At 39.4% G+C, this 27,799-nt stretch overlaps 1 protein-coding gene across 11 annotated transcripts in view; it reads left to right on the forward strand.

Annotated features, from left to right (window-relative positions):
- Positions 1–27,799, forward strand: part of FRYL (FRY like transcription coactivator) — a 230,826-nt gene that overhangs the window by 37,158 nt on the left and 165,869 nt on the right. For 9 of the 11 annotated variants that reach the window (XM_053922995.1, XM_053923001.1, XM_053922998.1 and 6 more), the window contains one exon: positions 26,281–26,412. The exons of 1 other annotated variant lie outside the window; for it this stretch is intronic. The gene's annotated coding sequence lies outside the window, so the exon portion shown is untranslated. Of the gene's footprint in view, positions 1–26,280; positions 26,413–27,153; positions 27,281–27,799 lie in introns of all 11 variants that reach the window. One more of the 11 variants, XM_053922997.1, reaches the window with a different exon arrangement.

Below are 27,799 nucleotides of genomic sequence, written 5' to 3' on the forward strand. Positions count from 1 at the left end.
GACACTAGTTAGCCAACATGTTTTTGAACATCTCTGAGATTTACTGAGAACACATTTGGGGGAGGTGGCACAGAGGAGTAAAATTGAGGAGAACAAATTGCCTAAATTGGAGAACTCTAAAATACAGTTAATTGAAGTAAACTCATTTTGAGTGCTAGTCAACAAATATTTACCAAATGCCTGCTGATTATGAATGAAAATATATAAGGACATTTAGCATTTTAAGGGAGTAGATCACCGAATGGAAGCCATGGTGTTAGGTGAGGACTCAAGGCAAGGGAGGTCGAGGGAGGTGTGGTGTGCATTTTAGGTCTAGTTCCGATGGTTAATGAACTGCGTTGTGTTCCTGAGAACCAGTTAATTAGCCTTAGTAGACCTCGCTTTTCTCATCTCTAAAATGAATGAAGTAAACTGAATGATTTATAAGGGCTCTTTGGTGTTTTCATACACCTAACACTTTATGACCATAATGAACAAAGCGATAGGTTTTTTTTTTTTTTTCTTTTTGAGGATAACTTTTTTTTCCTAATGTATCTTACAGAGATATTTTTAGATTCTTTTCTTTAAATTGTGGGGTTAGAATAAGATCCTCACTATCAGAACATTTTTCTTTTTTTAAAAAAAATGTATTTTATTGATTATGCTATTAACAATTGTCCTGACTTTCCCCCTTCGCCCGCCTCCACCCAGTACCCCCTACTCCCTCAGGCAATCCGCACACCATTGTTCATGTCCATGGGTCATAAGTTCTTTGGCTACTCCATTTCTTATACCATATTTTACAACCTCATGGCTATTCAGTAACTACCTATGTGTACTTCTTAATCCCCTCACCTCTTCACCCATTCTCTCCTTACCTCCTCCAATCTGGCATACTTCCAGTAACTAACTACTTTTCTCTTGATTTTAAGAGTCTCTCTTTATCTTTAACCTTTGGCATTTTAATTATGATGTGTGTTGGAGTGGGCCTCTTTGCATCCATCTTGTTTGGTACTGTCTGTGCTTCCTGGACTTGCATGTCTGTTTCCTTCACCAAATTAGCGAAGTTTTCTTTCACTGTCTTTTCAGACAGATTTCCAATTTCTTGCTCTTTCTATTCTCCTTCTTCTGGCACCCCTATCATGTGGACATCTTGAAGTTGTCCTGAAGCTGCTTATACTATCCTGAATTTTTTGGATTCTTTTTTTCTTCTTGTTGTTCTGATTGGTTGTTTTTGGCTTCCTTATGTTCTAAATCATTGATTTGATTCTCAGCTTCATCTACTCTATTGTTGTTTCCCTGTAAATTGTTCTTTATTTTAATTAGTGTGCCCTTTGTTTCTGACTGGGTCTTGTTACGCTGCTGAGGTCCTCACTAAGTTCCCTGAGCATGCTTAAAACCAGTGTTTTGAACTCTGCATCTGATAGATTGCTTATTGCCACTTCATTTAGCTCTTTTTCTGGAGTTTTGACCTGTTCTTTCATTTGGACCATGATTCTTTGTCTCCTCATTTTGGCAGCCTCCCTATGTTTGTTTCTGTGTACTAGGTAGAGCTGTTTTGACTCCATGTCTTGGTAGTGTGGCCCAATATAGTAGGTTTCCTGGAAGGTCCAGTGGCACAGCGTCCTCTATCACTCAAGCTGGGGACTCGAGGTGTGCCCTTTGTATGGGCTGAGTACACCCTTCTCTTGTAATTGAGCCTTGGTTGCTGTTGGTAGATCAATGGGAAGGATTTAGCCAGGCCAGTCAGCAGCAAGGGTTGTCCGTGGTCACTGACCACCAACCTGTAATGTCTGTGGAGGATCAGCTATGCAGTGGCGGGGCTGTGGAGCTCTGAAGTGTCTGTAGCTGTCCATTGGGTGCATGGGCCCTGGAGTTTCCTTGGTGCTGCAGGCCAAGGTCAACCCCAAGCTGTGTTTTGCCTGGGGCCACCTTGCATGAGCTGTAAACAATCTGAGATGGCTGCTACTTGTGCTGGGCTTGGAGATTCCCAGGTGAAGCCGAACTTTGACTCTAATTCGGCTGCTGTTAGGGCTCACTGAAGCCAGCTGTTGCTTGTTTGATAAGATTCAGGAGCCAAGAACAGCCACTCTGACGGAAAAGAAGCTTGGCTGGTCCTGTAAGTTGGGTGGGGTAGAGCCTCTGTGGAACTCCAAGGTAGGTCACACCCAGGTTAGCCAGAATAATGGAGTCTCAGCTATGGCACCACCCTACTGACTCTGTGAGGTGGAGGGCTCAGCAAAGGGACAATGGCCTGTGCTTAACCTAATGCTAGACACTTCAGTCTCTCCCTGTATTCAGTTGGTGCTCTTCAAGCTGCCACCCTCGTGCTGGAAGCTCAGAGGGAGCAAGTCTGAGTAGAGGAGTCCAGGTGTGAGTTGTCCAAGAGGAACTGCTTAGGACTCCAGCAGTCTTCTGCACACACTCAATCCGTGCTGGTTTTCACAGCCAGAAATTGTGGGGACTTACGTTCCTGGCACTGGAATCCTGGACTGCGGGGCCTAATGTGGGCCTGGGACTCCTCTCTCCTGAGATATCCCTCCTGAATTTTTATCCATGTGGGTGTGGGCCCAGCCCATTCCGCGTCCATGCCCCTCCTATCAGTCTGAATGGATGTGGTTTCTTTAATTCTGTAGTTTTCAGTGTTCCATTCAACTCAATTTCTGATGTTCCTGCCTGACAGTTCTATATTTTAATGGTAATTTTGATGTGGTTATGCAAAGAGCCAAGTCACGTGTGCCTATGTCACCATCTTGACTGGAAGCCCAGAACGTTTTTCAATTAACTGTTTTCTTTTGAAGTCAGCATCTTTCTTTTATTCTTTTTCTCTCCATGTTCTTGTCCTTCTCTTCTGTTGACCACTGGAAGTTTTCTTCACTTGACTCAGATGTTCTTTCTCTGTCTCCTGCATCATACAGCTCTCATTGTGGCTCTTATCATGTTCCCCTGACCTGGCTAGCATCCACCATTTCATCTTAGTATTTCCCAGGATCACTACGCCTTAGACAGTGGTTCCAGTGATGGGACCCTTTTAAGACATACAGAAAGCTTCTGGGATGAGCTCGGGAGAAGGGTGTGATTCTTTGGTGGGTAGCTGAAACCGAGCAGTAGACCAGCATCAGTTTGCCAGGACTGGTGCCTCACAGTTATGTGTACTACCCACAGCACACCCCATCACCTCTTGCCCTAAGAGCTCATCATCACCTGGCGCACTTCCGTTTCTGGGGTCCTGGAGAGTTTCCTGCAATGGTCATAACCCTCTGTTATGTCACACTTCTCGAATCTGGTCTTTGTCTTTGTTATGACTTACAGTTTCCTGGCATTTTGTTGTTTTTCTCATTGTTGGTTACTTCCTAGCCTCACTAGCCTCCCACTCACCCAAACCCCATGGTCACCTTTGCAGCGGCAGCCTGCATTCTCTTGCCTTTTTAACATCCTCAGGCACCTATTCTACCAAATCTCAAATTTAAGTTAAATTGCCATGTACATTTTTTTTTAAATCCTCACCCGAGGATGTGTTTATTGATTTTAGTGAAAGAGGGAGAGAGGGAGGGAGGGAGTAAAGGGGAGAGAGAGAGAGAGAGAGAGAGGGAAACAGAGAGCGAAACATTGATTGGTTGCCTCCTGTATGCTCCCTGACCAGGGATTGAAAAACTGGCTCTTTCCAGAGGTGGCTTCTGGCCTTCCTTCAGAAGGCCGCCCACCTTGTCTGTCAGATTGCCGTTTTGGGCAGTCCAGCACACTTGCTGACAGTTCCTTCTTTCCCCTTCAGGTTTATTTTTTGTGTCTGAAGAAATCTTGTGCCTCATTTAACATTTTTGTTATGGACAGTTTAAAGTACACAAAAGTAAATAGATTTGTATAATGAACTCCCTTGTATGAATCACTTAATTTCAATAACTTTCAAGTCATGGCCAAATTGTCTGTCTCCTACCAACTTCTCTTCCACTCCTGTATTATTTTAAAGCAAATATTATATATCAGATTACTTATTTGGATTTCAGTATGTATTCTTAATGTACAAGACCTTCTTTATAAAAATATAACCACAATACCATTATCATCCTTTAAAAAAGGCAACAATTTCAATCAAGTATCCAGTTGGTGCTAATCCTACATCATGCATTTTTAAAGCAGTTGACTGGATTAAATCAGGGTCTAAATAAGCCCTTCCTCCATTGCAATTGGTTAATTTTTCTCTTCAGGTTTCTCCCTTACTCCCACCTCCCTTTTTGGTCCTTGACATTTATTTACTGAACATACTGGGTTTTTGTCCTGTGGATGTAGATGCTTCTGGTTACATTTCTGTGAAGTGATTAAACATACTCATCTGTCCTTTGTATTTCCTGTTGATTGGTAGTTGGATCTAGAGACATGCCCAGTTTCAGGTTTGATTTCTTTTGGCTAGTCCGTGTCTTCGGCAAGTGTCTGTCTGTTGCAGACAACGTTTGCTGGTCTGTGATTAGTTGCTATTTGTGCCCAGTGCTTTAGATGAGAGGTTGGCAAACTTTCTCTGTAAGGGAGCCAGTAGTGTATATTTTAGACTCTGTGGGCCATCTGGTCTCCTGTGCAGCAACTACTAAACTCGACCGTTGTAATGGGAAAGCAGCCACAGACAAAATGTAAATGAATTGGCATGGTTATGTTCCAGGAGAACTTTATTAACAAAAACAGGTGATGGACTGTCTGCTTTAGGTCTATTAAATCATTAGGGCTTGCAAGATGGTGATATTTTAATACTATAACTTTGCTGTTCGTATGTTTGGTGAAATGCTCTATTTACAAACTGTGCCTCGTGTATTATTCGTTACCTGGTAGTACAGTTTGTGCAGTCATGCACCACCTAGCAGTGTTTCAGTCAACAAGGGACCATGTATGACAGTGGTCCCGGGAGACTGCAATGGAGGGGAAAATTCCTATTGCCTAGTGATGATCTGCCATCATCACATCAGAGTGCAGTGCACTGCTCACGTTTGTGGTGATGCAGGTGTGCATGAGTGCTGCCGGTTGTATGAAAGTGTAGCAGATTGGATTATAGACAGGACGTGATACTTGGTAATGATAACAGGTGACTATTACTGGTTTATGTATTCACCAAACTACACTTTTTATCATTGTTTTAGAGTGTACTCTTTCTACTTAACAAAAAAAAATTGCTGTAAAACCCTGTGCTGTTACGCTAGCAGCAGCCTCATCATCTTGTATTTATCGCATCTCTTGATTGTTTCACTTTCTCTTGTGCTTGGTTTGATCTCGTGTTGTTTGGTACAGTACCGTGCTGTATAGACTTGTGGCCTGGGAGCAATAGACTGCACCGCAGAGCCTAGGTGTGTAGGATTTACCCACAGTTTGGGTATTTAGTTATCCCTTTGTGGATGTTTGTTATCGCCTTTTTTGTCTGTTGTGAGTAACACCGCTATGGACAGTGATGTTCTGCATTCTGTCCTCAGAAGCAAGTCTCTAAATCTCCTCCGTACTCGAGAGGAGGTGATGACCTAGGGGTGTGAGTACCAGGAGGTGGGTTCCTCTCAGAGGCTACCTCCTACCCTGGTTAAGTCAAGTCTTAATCATTCTTCTCTGTACAGTTATTCACCAACTGAATATGTATTTAAGTGCATTTATTTTACTTTTGATATTTAATAACAGTTCTAAATTTTGTTTTATAATTATGTATAATAGTTTCATAGTGTCAAAGTCAAACCCACAAAACAAGGTTTAGTCAAAGGAGTCTGACTTTTCTGTTTTCTCTACCTTTCCTTCTAAGTAATTACATTCTTAAAGCTTCAGTTTATTTTTCCATTCTGTTATTTTTTTTACTTTTTTTAATGTAAGTACACTATATATTCATATTCCTCCTTTCTTACATATATGATAAAATACTATATACCTTGCTTTTTTTTTTTAACTTAATATATATCCTGGAGATCACTTTAGTAAATTACTCATTTCTTCTTACAGCTACATAATATCCCATTGGATGAATAAATAAAACATTTTATTTAACCAGTTTCCAATTGTTGGGCAGTTGGGTTGTTTCTAATTTTTATAAATACCAATGCAGTGAATAGCCTTGTACATGTAAATACCTTTTTATGTTTGCCCTTATGTTTGGGACAGATTGCTGGATGCAGAATTGCAGGGTCAAAGGGTAAATGAGTATGCAGTTTTACTAGATATTGCCACATTTATCCTTGCAAGAATTACATCTCTTTGTGTTCCCATCAGTACAGCATGACAGTACCTATTTTTCTATATTTAATCTCATCAACAGAATATGTCAAACTTTTTTTTTTTTTTTTTTGCCAAATGGCATTTCATTGCATTGTTAATTTTCATCTCTCACTATGAGTGTTTGGATATCTTTTTTAACTTTAAACATTTTTTTAATAGACATTTCAGAACCATTTAAGTCAACAGACAAATCAGCAATGAATTATTTTAGATAATATATTCTGTTCACCTTGAGGTACACTTTGGGCTGAATATCTTTTCATGTGGTTAAGAGGCATTTGCATTTTTTTTTCTGTTAGCTGTCCGTTTCTTTAGCTCTATTTTTTCTAAGTTTGTTGTTATTTTTCTATTTTATATGCTCTCTGCATATAAGGAATATCAATCTTTTGTCTATTTTTCTTTCTGCCAGTTAAATAGAGGTATTCTGTAATCTGCCTTTAGCTTGCTTTATTTTACTTCTCATCCTTTTCCAATGTAACATTTATTCTCCTCGCTCAGTGATCTTTCAGTATTTGATGACTTCACACCTGCAGCTCAGACCTGTTCCACTCCTTCTTCCAACTCAGCATGCCCCGGGTACAATTCAGCTTTATCCACAAACCTAATCTTCCTGTGTTCCCTTTATCAGGTAATGGCATTACCGTTATCCCAGTTGAGAACTTGAAGTGACCTTTTAGGGTTTATTTATTAATTCAGCAAGTGTTTGTTGAGCACCTATCAGCTACCAGGTCTTGGACTGGGCACTAGGTAACAAATAGTCATCATTTTACCTCTGGTGGGGGAAAAGGTGTTAATCAAATGTCTACACAAACCCACGTCTAAATGTGTGGCATTTCAAGAGAGAGTTTAAGGGTTGGGACCTAAGACCAGATTGGAGAGATTAGGGGGTAGCTTCTTTGAGAACGTGACATTTATACTGAGATTTGAAGGCCTATGACCTGGTGAAAAAACCAGAGTGCCAGGTTCTAGATATTGGAGACAGTGCGGAAGGATCCTGAGGCAGGAAAGGAGTTGAACTGCTAGGAAATGAAAAGACCAGTTTGGCTGGTGTGTAGGGAGAAGGGGCGGAGGGCCTTGAGAGGCGATTGGATTTGCTTGGTAAACCGGTCACTGGGGCTGTGCCGGGTAATGCATTGGAGAGGGTGCTCGTGCAAGTTGGTCAGGAGCCTGGTTAGGAGGCTGTAGTTGTAGTTGTGGAAAGTGATGGTGCCCCAGTGGTTCCCTTGTGAAATCCTTTCAGTTCTACTGCAGTGCTTTGTTCATTCCTTCTGTATTTTTATTTGCCTAGTTCAGAAAGTTAACTCTTGACCACTCTGATAAGTTTTTACAAATTGGTCCCACTCTGTTAGTCTCTGTTCCCAATCTAATCCACTCCAGAATATACCTTTTAATAACCACAGGTCCGTTCATATCACTTCCTTTCTCAAAGTCTAATGATGGCCAATTTTATGTGTCAACTCAACTGGGCTACAGGATGCCCAGAGAGCTGGTAAAACATTATCTCCGGGTATGCCTCTGAGGGTGTTTGCAGAAGAGATTGGCATTTGAATTAGTAGACTAAAGAAGATCCGCCCTCACCACTGTGGGTGGGCATCATCCAGTGTCTTGAGGATCCAAATAGAACCAAAAGGCAGAGGAGGGCAAATTTGCTTTCCCTCCTTGAGCTGGGACTTCCACCTTCTCTGTCCTCGGACATTTGAGCTTCTAGTTTCAGGCCTTTGGACTCTCGATCCTACGCCAGCAGAACCTCCCCTTCTTCTCCCCGGCTACTTGGCCTCAGGCTGAGAGTAAAACCACTGGCTCTCCTGGTTCTCCAGCTTGAGGTATATCGTGGGACTTCTCACAATTCCCACAATAAATCTCCCCTTCCACATCTATATATATCCTGTTGGTTCTGTTTCTCCGCAGTCTCTGAACCCTGACTAACACGCTCCCTCCCGCGTTGTGGAAAAAGTGAAAGTCCCTCTGAAACTGAAGTCTTTCTCATTATTTTTAAGCTGCAGGTTCCTTCAAGCACCCAGACCTGATACATCTCTACCTCTTCCTTGAGCCCGGCTTCATCTTCTGTTGTGACATCTCTGCCCCCAGGACCCTCTCTCCCCCTTTTTCCTAAAGGCTCTGCTCAAATCCTGGCTCTTTCCCTAATCTGCCTTAATTCTCCTCAGGCAGGTTGACTTTTAACCCACATACCCTATTTTTTTGTTGTTGATGTGTCAGTTCTAAGACGCATCAGAATCTGTTGTACTAGAAATATTCATGTATTTTTTTCATTTTTGTAACTGATAACTCAATAGATATTTGTTGAATTGTATGAAATTAAGGAGCATTCCATGTGATAGATCACCCACTGAAATCTCGTATGAAAGAGACAAGTCTCAAGTCCAATTTTACAAAAGCCTGATGTTGAACCTTTGAAGTGGGCCTCATTTAGAGACGGGAATCTTACTTGCCTTTTAAAACAGTCTTTACAGTTCACTGAACACCAAACACTCTACCGTAGTTTGACAGAAAAATATGTTTATATGGCAATATCAAAGAGTCCTTATGACTCCCAGGGGAGTAATGGCACATTTAGAGCATTAAACATTCGATGTTTATGGGGGTGGCCAAATGAATCATGCATATGCAGCATATGTAAATGCACCTCTGTTTCTACCTGAGATCCCTTGTGGACTAATTGTCCACTTGGCTACCTTGTTATCAGTTATCTTGCTAGGCTAATTGTAGTCTGCACGTTGACAGAGATTATTATACTTGACTCTTGTATGTGAATTTGTTTGTATATTAGGGCCAGCTAGTGTGTGTGTGTGTGTGTGTGTGTGTGTGTGTGTGTGAAGAAAAGGATACTGTAATTGCTGCCTACAAACTTGCGAACTTTATGTCTAAGTTGATAGAGCTTAGTATTGTGTAGCTGTACTACATGCATTATGCTGCCTTCTCACATGAGGTCATTTCTCTGAAATTATAATGGAAATGGGTTTATACAGATTTTGGTTTACATGTGATTTTTTTTCAGATATTAATCTAACTTATAGTCTCTTTGGATCACCTCTTGGATTAAATGATTATTTTTGTCTTCTAATACATATTGATGCAATAAAAGGGTTGGGAGATTATAATAATTTTGGTTCCATGTGGAATAGGATTTAGTTTTATCATTGGAAATGCAGGAGGGACTAAACTAAACCACAGGTGGCAAACACAAGGCCTGCGGGCTGAATCCGGCCCTCCACCTTGGTTTAACCAGCCCGGCACCTTGTTTCTACCCAGTGGCAGCGCCGAGCTCTCGCTTAACTGTTACGGAGCAGTTACATTTGTACAGTCCTAAAATTACATTCGGCCCTTTGAAGGCAACCACCAGGCTGATGTGGCCCCCAGTGAAAATGAGTTTGACACCCCTGCACTTATTAATAAAAGTAAATTTCTCAAAATTGCTTTTCTAATTTTTGGTGTTTCAGCAATGTTAAATTAATTCAAAGAATTTGGGTTGTGTAATTGGATTGGCCAAAAAGTTTGTTTGGTTTTTTCTGTACGATGGCTCTAGTAGTGCTTAATTGTCTTTAACTTCATTTGAAACAATTTTGTTAGACCGTATGTGACAGCTGTCATATCAGAGTGCATTTAAAAAAAACTTATCAGAATTGGTGAATTTTTGTGCAGCCATTTCAATATTGAAGGTGGAAGAAGACATTTTCAGCATATTATGCTTTATTATTTCAAGAAAGGTAAAAATGCAACGAACACAAAGATTTGTGCTGTGTACGGAGAAGTTGCTGTGACTGATCGAACGTGTCAGAAGTGGTTTGTGAAGTGTCTGGTACTATTGACATTTTGGCCAAATAATTCTTTGCTGTGGGTCTGTCTTAGGCATTGGGAGATGTTTAGCAGAACCCCTGGCCTCTACCCAGTAGAAGCCAATAGCAGGGGATAGCCAACATACTCATTTATTCATTTTATGAATAAAATGAAAAATGTGCCTTTTATTTTATGGAGAAAACTAAATGTACTTTTTGGTCAACCCAATATTTTAAAGTTAAAAATATCTTGGTGGGAATTTTACATGAATTTGCTTAGATTAAATTAGGACATTAAATTTAGTTTCTGAAATACGATTTTTAAAAAAATTCTTTGAAACATTAACTAGGGCAAGTGCATATAGGTAAGAATCAAATTTCATTTGGTACTGTGATCTTCAATCAAACTGCGTTTAGTTTGGAGTAATGAAAGTTTATTTTTAGAACTGAGAATGTATAAACCAAAAAATGTTTCATGTGACTTACGGAGTGACAGGTTTATGAAAGTCTTACAAGATGCAGTTGTCATGAGGGCCACGCTGCTCTCCACGTGGGATTTATGCAACGAGCAGGGAGGGTGGAAAGCCTGATGAAGTGCGAGAAATGACTCAGTTCCTCACTTCGCACTTTCCGCGTCTAATTTCCTCTCGTTTTGAATTCTACATGAGTATATTATACCTTCAAGTATAATTATGACATTAACTCAGAAGCCTGATATATTAAATGATAAGTCTTTGTTGTTTTATAATAACTGTATTCATACCATATTGGAACTTTCATCAACACTTTTTCTTCAGGACAGTTTAGGGGATGGTCCTGGAACGGGGTGGGTCATGCCACACTGCAGATTCTTTAAGGTCACAGCCCAGGTCTTATTCATTGTTTGTGTCCTTCATCACCTGGGTTAATATGCCACTGGGCTCAGTGAACGTAGTAGAATTATGTCCATTTTTATTTATTATATTGTACATGGCGTTAGATTTCTAGAAAGTTTAATTTTTTTCTTTATTCTGATAAACCTTCCAGTTACCTTAGTATTCACATTTAGCTTTATTATAATTTGAATGGGTGCTAAACTTCTTCAGGGGAAGAGGAGCAAAATCTAGATTGGGAAGTTTGTCCAGAGGTAACACTCAGAAGGTATCCTGAACTCTACTAAACTAAGCCAAATAGTCTTTCAACATAGAACAGGAGTAAGGGGAAAAAGGCATGCAGGGACACAGGAGAAAAAGGCTGATTTAGATGGAGTGGAGGGAAGTTTCCTTTTAAACTAGTTACAGCAATTGTAACTCTTACACTTTGTCGGGTTTTCCCAATAGTGTAGAAACTGCTGACACAGAATTTTGCAGCTGATTGTATTATCACCCTGTTTCAATTAAGCATCCATCTGTGGGAAACAGGTTAAAGATGATTTTAAGTATTCTGGCTGAAGCGGGAATGCCATTTTTTTTAATAAAGTTGTTCTTGGACTTTTTAATTAATGGCGAGTGTCAATAGAGGATGATTGAATTTAGTCTTACAATAGCATCTCTGTGATTTGTTGGCCATAATATGATTTTTCCTTTCCCTGCCTAGTTTTTACTTTTGATAAGGCAGATTTATTCTTTCTTCATGAGGTATTGAGATAAATTGTGTGTTAATTATGTTTAATGATCCTTATTTGAGAGGTCTCACGCTTTTGTTCTGATGTTCAGAATCAATATAAAAACATATTGAAAACATAATTGCATTTTAATTTGAGAACTTTATTTCATAAAACTCCATATAACTGCTTATTCCTTTAAAATATAAAAGAATCCAGATGTGCAGCATTTCTGTGCTCATTTACTAGCTTCGTCAATTTCCACAGCTGCAACATTGAACATTTATAGAAATTACGGGCTTGTTTGGGTTAAAAGGAAGTTAATGTGTGTAAAGCACCTAAGCTAGTTTCTCACACATAGTATGCTATCAGTAATAAGTGATTGTTATTATTATTGGGTACTTAATGAATTTGGCTCTCTCGGGCACCATTTTTAGGGTGCAGTTCTGAATTCTTCCCTCCTCTATTGTTAACTCATTTAGCCTGACTTAGCCACTGTGAGGAATAAAGGCGGGGCTTACTGGCTTGTGCGCGCAAGTCCTTTCAGAGTTACTAGATGTCCTGGAATGGGATGGAATAAGCTTTGTGGCGTGTTCTATATGGCCATCAATAGTGACCAAACTGATTTGGAATGTTGTTTTGTTACTAACTTCGAAATATGTTCTTTTCCGTACAAAGGATGTTGATCTGAATGAATTGCTTATTACCCTTTATAATGTTAGAATGTGAAGAACTATGAATCAACGTAAACCTTACCAGACATAATACTTTCTTTCATACACATGGGGAGGAGGCAATCCCAAGATAACCGTAGCTGGGACGAAGCCAGGTGCTGTTATGTAACTTAAGAAAGAGGGTATGTGGTAGCCTAACTTTGGAGCCTGTCACATCGGGAAGTTCCGGCTCCAAGGGTTAATGTGAAGCAGTCGCGTATTAAGCCATAATATATTGCTTAAACTCTTTCAATCAACAGCTCGTCAGCTCCTCAGAGAGAGGCAAAAATCTATTCGTGTAGTTTCGATTGTTACCCTGGTTAGTCTCTGGCAACAGAGGCTGTGAGAACCACTTCTGTGGCGAAGTCTTTTCTGTCCCCTTCTCCTTTTAAATAGATGACTGTCTCCCTTGTTCCTGATTGTAGCTTGAGCATATTTAGGCAACTTCTCTCAAAACACCTAAACTGTGTCACTGCATGTGTCTGTCTTCTAGCTGACCTGTAAACTCCTGAATGGTGGCAGATGGTGACCCTGTGTAAGGGTCAACTTAGGCAGATTCGGGAAGTTCAGCATTGACCCTTAGCCACTGTTAAGTGCATGTCTCCCGTGGTTTGAGACTTCACAATATTAACTGGCCTGATTACTGTATACATTGTTTGACATTATCTCTAACAATTCTTCAATGGATGGCCTCTAGAGAGGCTAATCCCTTCCTGTATCCTGTACCACCCCTATCATTCCCATTCTTATTTTTTCCACTGCTAATGCAAGTTCTCCATTTCCTTTCTTTCTTTCAAGGAACAATTCAAGTTCTTCTCCCCAACAATAGGGCCCATTCAAGGAAGGTGGCCCTCATTTGATCACCTTTGGCCTTCTCCAGCCTTAATGGAGATCCCCTCAGCCCCACTCTCCATCTCTCTGTACAATGAGCATCCACTACCTCTGTCACCTTGGGTAGAAAACTTGCCCTATAACTCTGGTCTTTAGTAGTTGGGCTAGTGGCCTGTTGACCTGCCTTTCATGTTCCTAGTAGCCCTGGTCCCTTAGGGGGCCTAGTAGGGAGAGGGAGTAGCTGCCCCTCAAAGGGAAAGGAAAGTCCTTGTTAACCATCCCCGAGGCTCTCATGGAAGTTAATAATGAAGAAAAGATGGTTAGCAAACATTTAGTAAGTCTCAAGATTAGTTTCCTATTGTGGCGTTTCCTTTAAAATCACCATTTGCCCCATTGGTTGAGTATCTGATTCATTTCATTCTAAATACATTTCACCCCTCTGGGAAAAAGATGTGTGGGCATCATGGATTTCAAGGAAATCTCATCCTAACCGGTGATATGTCCTATAACATCCCCTAGTTGGGAAGCAACAGGTTCTGATTTAAAAACAGACATTTATTAGTTATCCCTGTCATTTGTGCAGAAGCTTTACTCTGAGGGAGGGGGCGAGTTGGTTGGATGTGGTTAAGAACAGATGGAGTAGCCCCAGTATCATCTACAAGGGCCTCAGTAGCTTCCCCTTTTATGATAATCTCAGTTGCTCCTAAATTATCAGTAAGGAGAAGGGGAGACTCTCCTTAAGCCAGGCCTGTTTTTTTTTAAACAATAAAGACAGACTCCTCTACAGTAGTTTCCTAGCAAGACCCTATTTAGTAATTCTGTTGTTTGCCTCCCAGACACCAGTAGATATTATATTGTATATTAATTGGAATAGGTCAGAATAGCTAGGATCACATGTCCAAACAGTTAAACTAAATTCCTTCGTGAACCCATCCGGGTCCTGAAGAGGGCTGGGGAAATCTTTGGGTAGATTCCTTATTCTGTTCTAGTCCAAGGAATGTGTACGATATCTGTTTCCCCTCTGCCTGAGACTGGTCTTCCTGGTTTTCTATTTTGAGTGTAATTTACCTGTGCTTTTTCTAAGAGGTTCTAATAGAAATTCCAATCAAGATAAGGTTCCCATTCATTCAGTTTAATTTTAGAGCTGCCTTTTCTAATTTTGCATGTAAAAATTGATTTGGGCATCAAAAGAGTATATTTGGGCCATCTTAGGTTGATACCACTTCTACTTAAATCTTCCCATTTCTGCAAGTACTTGCAAGTAAAGGCTTCAGTTGTATATCTGCAGTATTACTGAGTGCCGGGGTCTGGGTGTTTCCCGCCTTAGACACATGATTTCCCATGTGAATTTTAGTTCTATTTTGATATCTATAGAGTCTGAATAAATTTCTAGGGATATTGTGTAGTGGGTTGAAGTGTGCTGCTTGTGGGTTGGGCTCCAGGGGACTGTGACCACCTGAGTTGTCTCAAACCCTCTTATGTGTCTTGGTTTCCCTCCCTGGCTGTCTAATACAGCTCTGAGGACTTGGAGCACTGGGTAGCTAACCTTTATGTGTGTGTCCCCGGAGGAGTCAATTATTCAATTACAGTTGAGTTGGAATTCCCTTTGGGACCTCTGCACATCATGAGGGATACCTTAGACACCTCCACAGAGATTCTTAGTTGCCCCAGAATACCCGAGGTTTGATTTGGAGGGAGGAAGTGCCCCCTACCTTCAGAACCAAATGAGTTCAGGCTCTCATTTATCCAGCAAAAGGTTTTGTTCCTACTCTCAGCAATTCCAGGTGAAAAGCCTAAGTTAAAAACTAGCCACCCATTTTTTCCCTCCAGTCCTTAGTTATCTTGACCATTATCTTTGGCCTAGGTTCTTTCAGCCCTTTAACATTTACCCTCTACCTTGAGGATTTCAAACAACAGCTCAGAGAAAGTCGGCGTCTTACCTTAAAACAGATGAAAGGGAGGTCTGGAGTCACCCAAGTCCATGCCCAATGCAAAGCAAGGAGCCTGTGGAGCACAGTGGGCCTCTGATGGTACCTGGCACGGGTCCAGGCCGACATGGTGGTCTTGGGTGGCCTTCTCCAGAATCCTGCCATGCTACGGCATGCTAAGGCAGTTGGAGTCATGGTAGGAGTATCTGCGTCAGAGCACCCTAATGCTGGCACGAGAACAGCACCACGTGTTACTGTTGGAGTCAGACCGGACCTTGGCTCGGCAACTTCGGTACTTGAGTTCTGGCTAAGAAAGAATTCAGGGCCAAGACTCAAACCATAAGAGAAAGTTTATTTTGAAAATCACAGAGTTAGAAGTGAGCTGTAGAAGAGATGGGCTCAAGAAACAAGGCAAAAGAACCGTCCCTTAGAGCCTAGGAGAGAGAAGGGTAAAGGAAACGTGGGGGTGAGGTAGTGGGGGGGGCAGGAAAGGTCTGGGCAAGCTCCTAAGAGGGAGAGTGCACTGGGTCCTCTGTCCTAAGGGCTTTTAAGAGTGGAGATTTTAGGGGAGGCCCCAGGTGAGGATCTTAATAGACTATTCATCAGCTTTCCAGGTGTGTCCATTCAGGGTTGTGGTCTCCAGGGATTGGCTGATACCACAGCAGGGGCTCATTAGCCAGTGCGGCTGGTCCTCATGGTAGCCATGGCATTGCTTGTCTGGTTTTCCTGCTTTTCTGGGCCTGGAGCTGAAACAGACCTGAGCCCTAGATGTTACCCCTAGGGGTTAGTGCTTAAGGGAGTGGTAATGCCAGGGCCCACATGAAAGTTGAATGAGGCCATTGGCCAGCCCCTCGTTCATCCTCTATGGGGGTCTCCCACATGACCAGCAACGTGCCTGTGGATAAAAGGTCAGGGGAGGGTCCTGACTTCAGACCAGCAATATGGAAGGTCAGGGGCCCTAAACCACATACCCAGGTATATGCTGGGGGAGGGAAAGTCACCCTGGGGGAGAGGTCCTTGTTTTCCTAGTCTGCCCCTTGCTCCGCACCCAAGGGCTTTCCCACCCTGGTGACCTTCTGTGTTTGGCCCATCGGCCTTGCTCTGCTCTTGTCTGTCTAACTGCCTCCCACATTAGGGTTGACTTTCTTGTACTTGTTTACGAACGGTTTTATTGTGACTCAAAATTAGAAGTCTTTTTTGCAGACCTCCAACCCCGCACTTCAATTAAACTGTAATAGTTTATTGACAGTTAATGTATACAGGAAAAAACTTCAATGTCGTTGAGATTTTCTTTTGGAGAAAACTCCCTTCTAAGACAAAAGCAGAGACTTTTTGAGCTAAGAACTTCTGGACTTTAGAGTACTATAAATCATGATTGAGTTATGAAAGTTTTATACTTTTCATCCTCCACTCTTATTTTTCTTTTGTACTGGGCCTATGTGTTTCTTATTTCCTTGCTTCTTGATGATAATATTAAGCGGGCACAGTAAAAAAAAGTTAGTAATTTAATTTGATTCTGAGTTTTAGAATAATTTTACAGTGAATTGTTTTTATACCTTTTATGGATGAAGTAATGAGAGTAGTATTTGTTTTGTGATGTATACATATTATATACACACATACATATGTTAATATTTTTATGCTTATGAATTTTCAAATAATTTATAACAGCATTGATTTTTACATTTACTACTGTGTGGAAAACATTTGAATGACTGAAAACTTTACATTTATGCTTAATTAGTATATTATAGTTAAATTTAATCTTTATTATTTTTATGAAAGCCAACTTGCTAGGCTTTGTGGGAGATGTAACAATAAATGCCTTACACTGCAGGGGTTCATAGAACCACAGAACTTTAGAGCAGGAAGACACCTGAGAGACTGTCTTTTCTTTGGGGTGTTTAAGCAGCAGTCCTCCGATTCCCGCCCATTCCACGTCTCCTGTGCGCGGCTGCCACGCCCCCAGACGTGCACTGAAGTCGTCTTCTGTGCAGTGGGGAGAGGAGTGCAAGCAGGTGGATGACTGGTGGCATGGAATGTTAGCTCTCAGGTGCTCTCTTCTGTCTCATTTGTTTGGTAAGCAAGAGGAGATACAGGCTTTTTTCAGGTCAGTTCTTTAGTCCAGGGGTTTAAAGGTGTGAAGTCAAGAAATCATTTTAGTGGGTACTGACTGGAATATAAAACTTGAACTGCTCTGACTGGTGTGGCTCAGTTGCTTAGGTGTCATCCTGCAAAGCTAAAGGTCCCCAGTTTGATTCTCAGGCAGGGCACATGCCTGGGTTGTGGGTTTGGTCCCTGGTTAGGGCATGTACAAGAGGTTCCCAGATTGACATTCCTCTCTCACACTGATGTTTCTCTCCCTCTCTTTCTCCCTCCCTTCCCCTCTCTCTAAAAAAATAAATATGTACAATCTTTAAAAAAAACTTAAAGAATACTAATATGTAGCATAGATTATTTCAAATGTATCATGTGGGTGTATATATACTGGGTTATATAAAATGTATTACACGTACATTTATGTAAAATGTATTTTTTTTACTGCAGTGAAAAGAATTTGGTAAGCATGTCTCCAATCTGTCCATTTTACCCTTGCTTCCAAGCTGGGGAGCAGCCATGGACCCCCGTGCCCCTAGATGTGTTACTTACTCCTTTTCTCTGCTCTCTTGTCTTCATGACCTGACTCCAAGGTAAAGTGGTTTCTACACAGTTGGAAATATACACGGTGATATTTTCCCACAATACATCTTAATAAAAGACATGCAGGTAAAGTAGTTTCTACACAGGCAGAAATATACACGGTGATATTTTCCCATAATGCATCTTCATAAAAGACGTACAGCAAGGTAGTTTTTTAATTATGCTGGTTTTGTTTGCATGCCTCTGGATACAAATAAATGCTTTGACGGATCTAACTGTTAATCTGCAAGTATTGTTTACGATGTGCCTGACTTGGTACCAAGATGTGATTTAAGCACCAAGAGAATTTGGGTTATTCAATACTAGTACATAATAAAACTACTTACCAAATATTCACGTGGGCACATACAGAGGCATGATTGTATCCTTGCAGTGCACAATATAAATACTAATATTGTTTCGGAGAATCAGCATGGCATGCTGAAGCCGTGGCTTGGAAGGAGACATTGTAGTATGTTTTGATCTGTGGGAATTACTGGCGAGTGTAATTGAGAGATTCTAAATACTGAAGTTGTTTACTTCACTTTTTAGTTTGGCTTAAATGTCTTTCTTTTTGTTGTTTTCTATTTTTTATTTTTAGTAATCACTGAATTGTTCTTGAAGACCTATGGTTGAAGCTAAACCATAATTGTTTTATAAATTTTGATGATTATATCTTTTTTTAAAGGTACAAAATTCCTCTCGCTGACGATAGTTTAAAAAACATTTAAATAGAATAGTGGATTGAACATTCATGTGCCCATTCCACAGCTCCGACATTTATCAACTTTGTTAACCTCTACCCAGGCCCTTTCCTCAATTCCTAATTATTTTGGTGCGACTCCTCTGTCATAAAGCATCATCTGTGAACACCTCAGAATGTACTGCTGAAGGAACAAGGACTCCCGTTTTGAGATATATGAAGCGGAGTCTTACGGACCCTTTTGGAGGAATGTACTGGAGTTACGAGTGCTCGAACTGCGTTTGGGGCGGGAGAGTGACACAGAGGGTACATGGAGAAAGAGAGACACCTGATAAGCAGTTTACCAGAAAAGAAAAGAAAGGTTACAGTGAAAAAGCCAGTTAATAGCTTTTAAGTGCCCGTGGAGAGAAAGGGAGAAATTGGTATTTGAGAACACCTAGTATGTGTCTGCATTGTATGCAGGTCAGTGGGGGAGTAAAGCCAAGTGCACTTTATACCATCTGAGGTAGATGTTCTATTTCTGAACTTTTTCATGAGGGGAAAAAAATCAAAGATGTGTACAAAGACTGCCCATGAAAATAGCCACGGCACTATTTGAAGAGTTGAATCTAATGCTCAATAATGGAGGAGTGATGAAATACACATAACGTATTTATAAGATATTGTAATGTTTTTAACCACTGGACATGATATGATACTAGTGTTATAAAATGTTTAATGCATATTAAAAATACCTGAAAGAAATTAACCCAATATTAACATGCATTAATAGTGGTTAGCTCTAGGTTTTGAATTATGAGTGATATTTACTTTTTCATTTTTTTGAGGGGGAAGTGTTGCAAATTGAGTACTTACTATATGTTAAGCACTATTTAAGCGCTATTTACATTTCTTACTATAGCCCTAAGAGGTTGTATTATCCTTATTTTATAGATGAAAAAATGGAGGCACAGAGAATTTAAGTACTTCGATAATTTGAGTTTCTCCAAGTATATTCTTTGCTTCCAATTGTAGTTTTATCTCCAAGAAGACATTATAAATGTTATTTTGTTTTTCTATAAAATATATGGTGAATATTGTAACATTAGTAAAATATTTGTAAATTGTTGGATAACATTTCATCTTCTAAACATACCATGATTTTTAAAACTGGTCCTTTGTTTTTGTTCTGTGCGCCCCCCCCCCCCCCCGCCCCGCAGCATTCTGCTTAGAGGAATAACAGTACAATTAACATCTTTGTAAGTAATTCTGTACGGGCTTTTCTGGTTATCTCCCCAGGGAAAGCTCTCAGAAGTGGAATCATTGGGTCAAAGAACATAAACATTTTAAAGGCCTTTGATACAAGTGGTGAGATTGCAGGTGACAAACGATCATTCCTCCTTCGCTTTAGAGAGGTGGTTTTGGGGCTATAAATTTGGGAGAAATAGGTCATCTAAACATCAGCGGGAATTTGTGCTTTCATAGTTGCTCTTGTAAAAGTCCAGTTTCTCTGAGCTTGCTGGGGACAGAAAACAGAAAGAAAAAGAGGAGAGACATACTTTGGAGATTAAATTGTGGTGTTTACTTGCTCTGTGACCTCGGGCAGCTACTTCTTCATTTTTTTCTGATTATCTTAAAATTTGGGTTAGCCCAAATTTTTATTGCAAATTGTCTTATGAAAACATACAAAGTATACATATCAAATTTACATGAATTTGTTTTGCTGTTTGATTTTATAACCTCAGGCTCATAATTAGGTAGAGCAATTTCCATTGTATAACTTAAAAATTATACATGTAAAAGGTGTAATACATTGATTAGAGATGGTAATGACCATAGAAAGGGTTTTAGTGTTGCATTTTTAAATAAAAACTACAATTTTTCCTTAGGGGTCACCTATTTCCTTTTTGTGACTAGAAAGAACAGGAACTTTTTGGTAATTAATTCGTGGTCTCTGTGAAATGATTAAGTTTTTATTGTGGTTTCTCTTGAGCGTGTTTTCTCTTAGAAGCTCCCGTAGGCAGCTTCTACAAAGACTTCAACGGGAGATTTGGGCAGGGAGAGAAGGGCTTCTGTTTAAGGGGGTCCAAGGAATAATGAATGAAATCAGAAAATTCTTTGAAGCTACCCTTAGGATTGAATTTTCTGGGAGGACCAAGATTCGTAAAGGGTAATTCGACATTCTAGAAATTTGAGAGTTAACAAAGGCAATAAAAAGAAAAACATCCTATTGAAATTTGAAAGCAGTAAGTATTGTAATGGAAAAAATACTACTTTTTACTATGAGTAGTAATTATGAAACTATTATAAATGGTAGAGATGAAAATCTATGGCCAAGGAGGATTTTAATCAGGGGTCTTAATTCATAATCAATGATTGGATTAGAAGGGCTCATAACCTTGCAAAGTTAGGTGTATGTGTATTCTGGAAGGAGAAGCATCCATTGCTTTCTGTCAAATTTTTAAAGGAATGACTCCAAAAAGCCCAAAGCTAAGAGTGTTTGTTTCTTTTATTCTCTCCTTTGTCCCTAGTTCCTGGTACGTAGTTCTGCTCCATAAATATTTGTCAGATGTATGATTTTGGTAAATCTGTGTGTGGCATAGTTAATAGTAGTGGGTTTTTAGAAGTTAGAGATGGGAGCGCGTTCCAGATTTGGTGTGGTTGTTGTCTTACAGGTCAGCGTCTCCATTTGTCCAAAAAACTTCTCTTGGTGTTGAAGTCGAGACAAGTAGGTAGAGAATTTGTATGATAATTTTGTGATTGAATTGATTTCTTTCTTTTTTAACATGGAGATGTAATAGGAAAGTTTTTCTAACCAATACATATTCATTCATCAGTATATTAGAAAATGTACTCTGATGCTGTTTTAGTTTGATTGAGTGAATGAGACCTTAATAGAAAACTTAAATTTGTGAATGGAAAGTTTTGCTAATTGTGTTCATTAGATCAAGTAGTATGCTAATAACTGCTATTCTGACTAAAAAATGTAAAATCAACAAAATGTTGACAAATTCACCTGCAGGGAACATTGCTTTATCAGCAAGAGAGCTAGATTTTTGCAGTGAAGCCCAGTTATTCTAGTTCAGTATCATTATACAGCATTTTCAGCAGGTGATATATTGTGTAATCTGTGAGTACATTAGTCAGCGTAATAAGCTTGTGTACTCTTTAAAACTGAAGTTTGAGAGAAAGTTAAAATGCAAGTCTATTTTAAATATTGTAAAATTACAGCCTTTCTAAATGAGAGAATGTATGAATTTCTAGATATTGGAGTGTGATGGAACCAGTGTTGATTTTATAAATCAATTTCTTTGTTAATTAAAGGGATGATTGTAAATTCTTTATATTAATGATTTTTGCCAGTCAGACATAAAAGATAATTGAAAAATTGTTTGCTGCCTGCACCTTAATTATTTGTGAGTAGATTTTTTTACATTCTATATAACTTTTGGCAGAGGAAAAAATTATTGCTTTTTTGTGTTTTCCATAATTATTTTGCTATTATGAATAGGAGCTATGATTACTTTAAATTTACTTAAAACTAGTTGTATCCTTACTCTAAAAGGCTGTCAGAACATTTGCATCATTTTGGCCTTTTGCATTATTTTAAGAGGCCTTGTAAAATACCCAGAATGATTTTAATAGAAGGGTAGGAATTTGCCTTCATAGATTCCATATCTTGCCATATGGTTTCTTTCTTTAGTTGAAGCATGATGAATTTATAAGGTCACGCCACGTTTTAGCATTCAAGTATATAAGTATAAAATACATTTTGAAGTCAGATTTAGAATTTTGGTCTCTCTTTTTTAAAGATTTTATTTATTTATTTTTACAGGGGAAGGGAGGGAGGGAGAGAGAGAAACATCAGATTGGTTGCCTCTCACATGCCCTCCAACTGGGGACCTGGCTCACCACCCAGGCATGTGCCCTGACCCGGAATTGAACCGGTGAACTTGTGGTTTGCAGGCCACTGCTCAACTCACTGAGCCATACCAGCTGATTTATAGTTGGGATCTTTGAAATAATTTAGCCTAATGTTTTATCAGTGAGGTAATTCTTTCTGTAGTGTTTCTAATAGGCTTTGCCTAAAAGCTCAGTGACCAGTGACTTTTCTTTATGAACCAGTCTTTTCATTAATTATATAATAATTAAGTTGTTATTCTTTCTGTTCAACTCAAATCTACTTTGTGCTAGGTACTATAACTTCCTTGTTCTGCTTTTTAAATTATGAAATATGCATACAAGTATTGAAAATATTATGATGAACATCAAGATTCATTTACTCCTAATTTTTGCTTTATTTGCTTGAAATTACTATTTTGTATTAATGTATTATCAGATGCATGTATGTTATATTTCATTGAATGAATGTACATTACATTTGTGGCATTTCTCTTCTTTATTATTCTAGTAATTGTGTTCAGAGAGGAAATGTGGTTAATGTGTTATGTGAACACCCGTTCAATTTTCTCTTTTGCTTTCTGTCCTGAAGTGAAGCAAGACTGTCCTTGGAGGACCTCAGTTGACCTGAGATCCTCCCAAGTGCCAGAGCTGGGCCACTGTTCCCTTTATTTATTTCACATGGAAGCTTCTAGATCATTACTCTTACTGCAGGGTTAAAGCCTTACTCTTTCAAAACTTATGCTATTTGGCAATTTATAGCCTTCTCCTCAGTGTTGTCAAATACCAACTGACCTCCTCAAGTCACTCTAATTTATAGGACTGTTTTTTTTAAAAATAAGAATCAGCATCATTGATCATGTGTACACCATAACCACATTTACCTAACCTCTCAAAAATATTAGTATAAAAGTAGTAATAAAACTACTCTTCCTGTGGATAGAATATTCTCCAAGTTTATCAAGTGAAATGAAAATAAAAATGAGTTCCATGTTAAATAGTATGTATGGAGACAAGATGAAAAACTATTGACATTAAAAAGAAAAACAAAACCAAGACAAAAACAACAAATAAAAACCCATCCCTGCTAAAAAATGATTATAACCTGTAAAGAAAATTAGAACTATACACGAAATATTTTCCAGGGAAGGTAACCAAAAACATGTTTATTTTCTCAAAAGTGAAAGTTGAGCCCTGGCTGGTGCAGCTCAGTGGATTGAGCGCTGGCCTGTGAACTGGCCACTAGTCACTAGTTCGATTCCTGGTCAGGGCATATGCCTGGGTTGCAGGCCAAGTCCCCAGTTAGGGGCATGTAAGGGGCAACCAATCCATGTTGTTTTCTCCCTCTCTTTCTCCTCCCTTCCCCTCTCTCTGCAAATAAATAAATAAACTTTTAAAAAAAAAGTGACAGTTGAAAATAGGGAAGTCGTATATCTACTAAAGAGGTATTGAAAATTTTAGACAAATGTTGGGAAGCCTTAAAATGACACAATGATCTATCAGTGTGGTTACAGAAGAGTAAACATCTTTAGAAAACATGGCTTAAGCTCTTGCTATGTCTGAACAGAAGGTTATTCAAAAGTGAAGCAAAACAAAAGGCTTAGTTAGACATGGTGGTGCAAATCAGTCCTAGAGGAATTTGTTGCAGTATCATAAAACTGCCTTGTACTCTAGTAGTATTTGGTGGTGTTCTTAGAATAGGAGTCCCCAAACCTAGCCCCCGCCCCACCGGACTGCACAGCAGGAGGTGAGGCAGCAGTGAGCAAGCAAGTGAAGCTTCGCCTGTATTTATAGCAGCTCCCCATGATTGCATTACTGCGTGAGCTCCGCCTCCTGTCGGATCAGCGACGGTACTAGATTCTCATAGGGGCGGAGAGGCTACTGTGAACCGGGCTAGCGAGGGACCTAGGTTGTGCGCTCCTTATGAGAATATGATGCCTGACGATCTGAAGTGGAGCGGAAGTGGTGGTGCTCGTGCTGGGAAGTGGCTGCAAATAGTTTATCATTAGCAGAGAGGTTAGTCTACACAGAGACCGTAATAAATCACTTGCTTGCAGATGCATATCAAAGACCAATCAGTGAGTGGCAAGTGACAGTTAAGCTGCATCTGGTGGCAGGCTGTAAAGCCACACCCTTCCCCCACGTCTGTGGAAAAATCATCTTCCACCAAACTGGCTGGGGACTGCTGCCTTAGAAGGCAGAGTGAAAAAGAGCTTAAATTTCATTACAGACCAGTGCGTGACTACAGTGTCCCCACTCTCTACAGAAATGATACACTGTTTGTCATATAAGCTGTGTTTGCTTTGAGGGAGGAAATGATTCCAGGAACCTGAGATAAAATAAAGTATCAAGATTTATGGCAGAATTATAGATATGTTGTTAGTAGATTCAGAAATATTTGGTGGGGCCGTCAAAAATTCCAGTAAGCCTTAATGAGATTTGTTATAAACAAGTGCATATGAATTAGTTTTTTGTTCATATTTAGCGGTTTTGTGGCTTCAAAGATTTGGTTTTAGTCATGATTTAGTTGGTTATGCCTGTGCATCAATGGAATATCATTATATTTTCCAATTTGGCTAAAGGAATTTCAAGTTAAGTAAAAAAATTAATATTTTAGAGAGTAGTTTGTCCTTTCTGATGGGTTGAGGATTAAATTTATTAAACAGAAAAAAGAATAGTAAGAAACCAGTTATGATTTAAATGAAGTTTGAGTTTCAATGCCAGGTTTAAAATGTGACCTACTTAAGTGAAGAAATGTCAAGACCTTCAATGTTCATAAAGACATGGAATGTGCACAATAACATGTGTGAGTTCTTATATATGTAAAAGGATAACTCCCGGTGGCCATTAGTTTCATTCTTCGTAATCATCAAATTATTCCAGACATGGTACCTAGTTTATAACGCACGGCCCCCTCAGACTTATTATAATCAGACTTTGAAAAATATGTATCCCAAACATTTTCTATAGATGGGATAAATATTAGGCCCTGTGGCTATATGAGCTGTTTTGCAAATCTGTTTATTTTAGTGAATAAAAGAAGATATAAAGTGTATTATTGAATAATTTAGGAATTGATGTATTGGTTCAATCATTGGCTATTAAAAGCATTAACTTGGCACCAGCCTGCGAACCAGAGGGTCGTGAGTTTGATTCCCAGTCAGGGCACAGGCCTGGGTTGCAGGCCAGGTCCCTGGTAGGGGGCACTTGAGAGGCAATCACATATTGATGTTTCTCTCCCTTTCTTTCTCCCTCCCTTCCCTTCTCTCAAAATAAATAAATATTAAAAAAAATTGCTTCAAAAATATCGCAGCATTGGGTGGGTTTAAAAAAAAAGCATTGCTTATCATTGCAAAGAGAAAAAGAACTGGGGTGGGGGGAGCAGGGAATATAGATGAAAGGGCATTTAAAAGATACAGTAACAGTTGCCTATATGGACTTTGTTTAGATCTGGATTCAAACAAACTGTTTAAAAAATTCTCATGGGACAGTTGGGGAATTGTGAGCACTGATTGGTAGTTGATGTCATAAAGAAACTATTAATTTGTTACAGAAATTATAATGATACTGGATTATGTTTTAAAAACGTGTCTTTGTCTTAGAGAATTACGTACAGAATTGTGTACAGATGAAATGGTAAAATGTCTGGAATTAGATTCATCATAATCCAGAGTGGTGGGGTAGGGGTTGGGGGGTAGATGGAGATATAAATGGTACATGATTTGCCACGAGTGAGTAATGATAGGTTCACTATACTATGCTCAATTTTGCATTATCTTGAAAGTTTTTTCAAAATAAAAGTTCAAAAACAGTGTGATGCAACATTATTCAAAGAGGAAACTGCAGCACTAGGTGACATTGCTGTGTCATATATTCAGAAGTAAAGATGGATATGAGTAGCACACGAATGTGCTTTTTCTAAACATATCCAATTATACAAATGTATTTTGTTTTTCTTCAGAGCTGAAGCCATTTATTTGCATCTTGGATGATTAACACCTAAATGCTTAATTCTCAAAACTGCTCAAGAGTCCCACCGACAGGATTAGATGATCCAGGTGACCACCAAGAAATTACTGTCTTGAGTTCTACGGTAAGATTATAACAAATATTCTAAATGCTAAATAATGACTATGAGGTCTAAAAAGCTTTATAAATGCTATATTTGAGCTACTACCTTTTATTATAATTTCTTAATCCCGTAACTGTTTTACCCTGAGTTCAAAGTTAGGATAATCAACCAAAGATCTTAGAAATACCAGCCTGCAAACAAGGCTTCAGGGCGTTTCCTCCTCATAGATTCAGCTGGTAATGGATACAGTTTTGTCATGGGAATGCCATGCTTTCTCCTTGCTGTTTGTCTTAGGATGGGTCCTCCTGAAGCTGATTCTGAAAAGGAGTTTGGCTTCCGGGGTGTTTATTAGGGATCAGCCTGTATTAGGAGAGGTGGCGTAGAGGCAGATTGGGCAGAGGAAATTGAACTGCAGGGCGGGCTTGGCAAAGCCTTGGCCAACCCTGTGGGAATCTCGTGGCTGTGAGAGTTCCTTTCCCTTCGTAAGTAGTAAGGTTCTTGCGAATAGAGATGTATAATGCCTTTGCATCTTGCACAGGCCATGGTAGAAGCTGCTCGGCAGAATTTGTTGAATGTTGAAATCTGAGAAAAATCTTGCGGTTTCTTCAGTGACACCTAATCCTCACCTTTTCCCCCCCCAGTTTAGAGTGGCAGGGTTAATAGTGACACAGGTGGTTGTAGTTTATCGTGAGCAGACAAGAAAGGTGACTTGCCCTCTATATCAGCCTGTGCTATATCCCATTATGTTTCTGGGCTCCGTAGATATGGAAGACCTGCAAAGGGACCTGAGGAAAACCACAAGCATAAGTTTTAAAGAACATAAGGTCAAATCCATAAAGAGGAAAGAAAAAAACCTAGAAGACACAGTGATACCGTCTAGGCTATTAAGGTATACGAATTACGGTTCTAACCTGTTGTTTCTTCTGTGTGTGGAGAGGAGGCTCATCAGATATGAATTGTTATCCTTTCATGGTCAAGGGCTAAGAGAATCTATTTCTTAAAAGCATTTTTTAAAAGTCAGCATCTTTTCCTAGTAGGTACGTTCCTGCTCCAAGCCTGGAAATTTAAGTCCTATACTTAGTTGAATTCCTTGTTTTTTTCCCCCTTTTCACTGTAGAATTCCCTGAGGCAGGATTTGCAGTAATAAACCCTCTAATTTTGCTCTGTACCTTAATGCTAAGGTAATGCTTTACATGTAGAGGACCTTCAATTACTATCTTTTAAATAATGAAATAAAGAATAATTGACTTTATAATTAATGTAGGAAAATGAGGGTTAAAAACTCAGTAATTCAGAACCAGAAATTTGTTTTTTCATTATAATTTTCCTGATATGTATATAGTCAATTTTATGCTTCATCTTTTAAAATATGTAAATAATTTTCTTCCTATTGAGAAGAATGAGAGAG

Source organism: Desmodus rotundus, chromosome 4, assembly GCF_022682495.2.
Source record: "Desmodus rotundus isolate HL8 chromosome 4, HLdesRot8A.1, whole genome shotgun sequence".
NCBI classification, from domain to species: domain Eukaryota; kingdom Metazoa; phylum Chordata; class Mammalia; order Chiroptera; family Phyllostomidae; genus Desmodus; species Desmodus rotundus.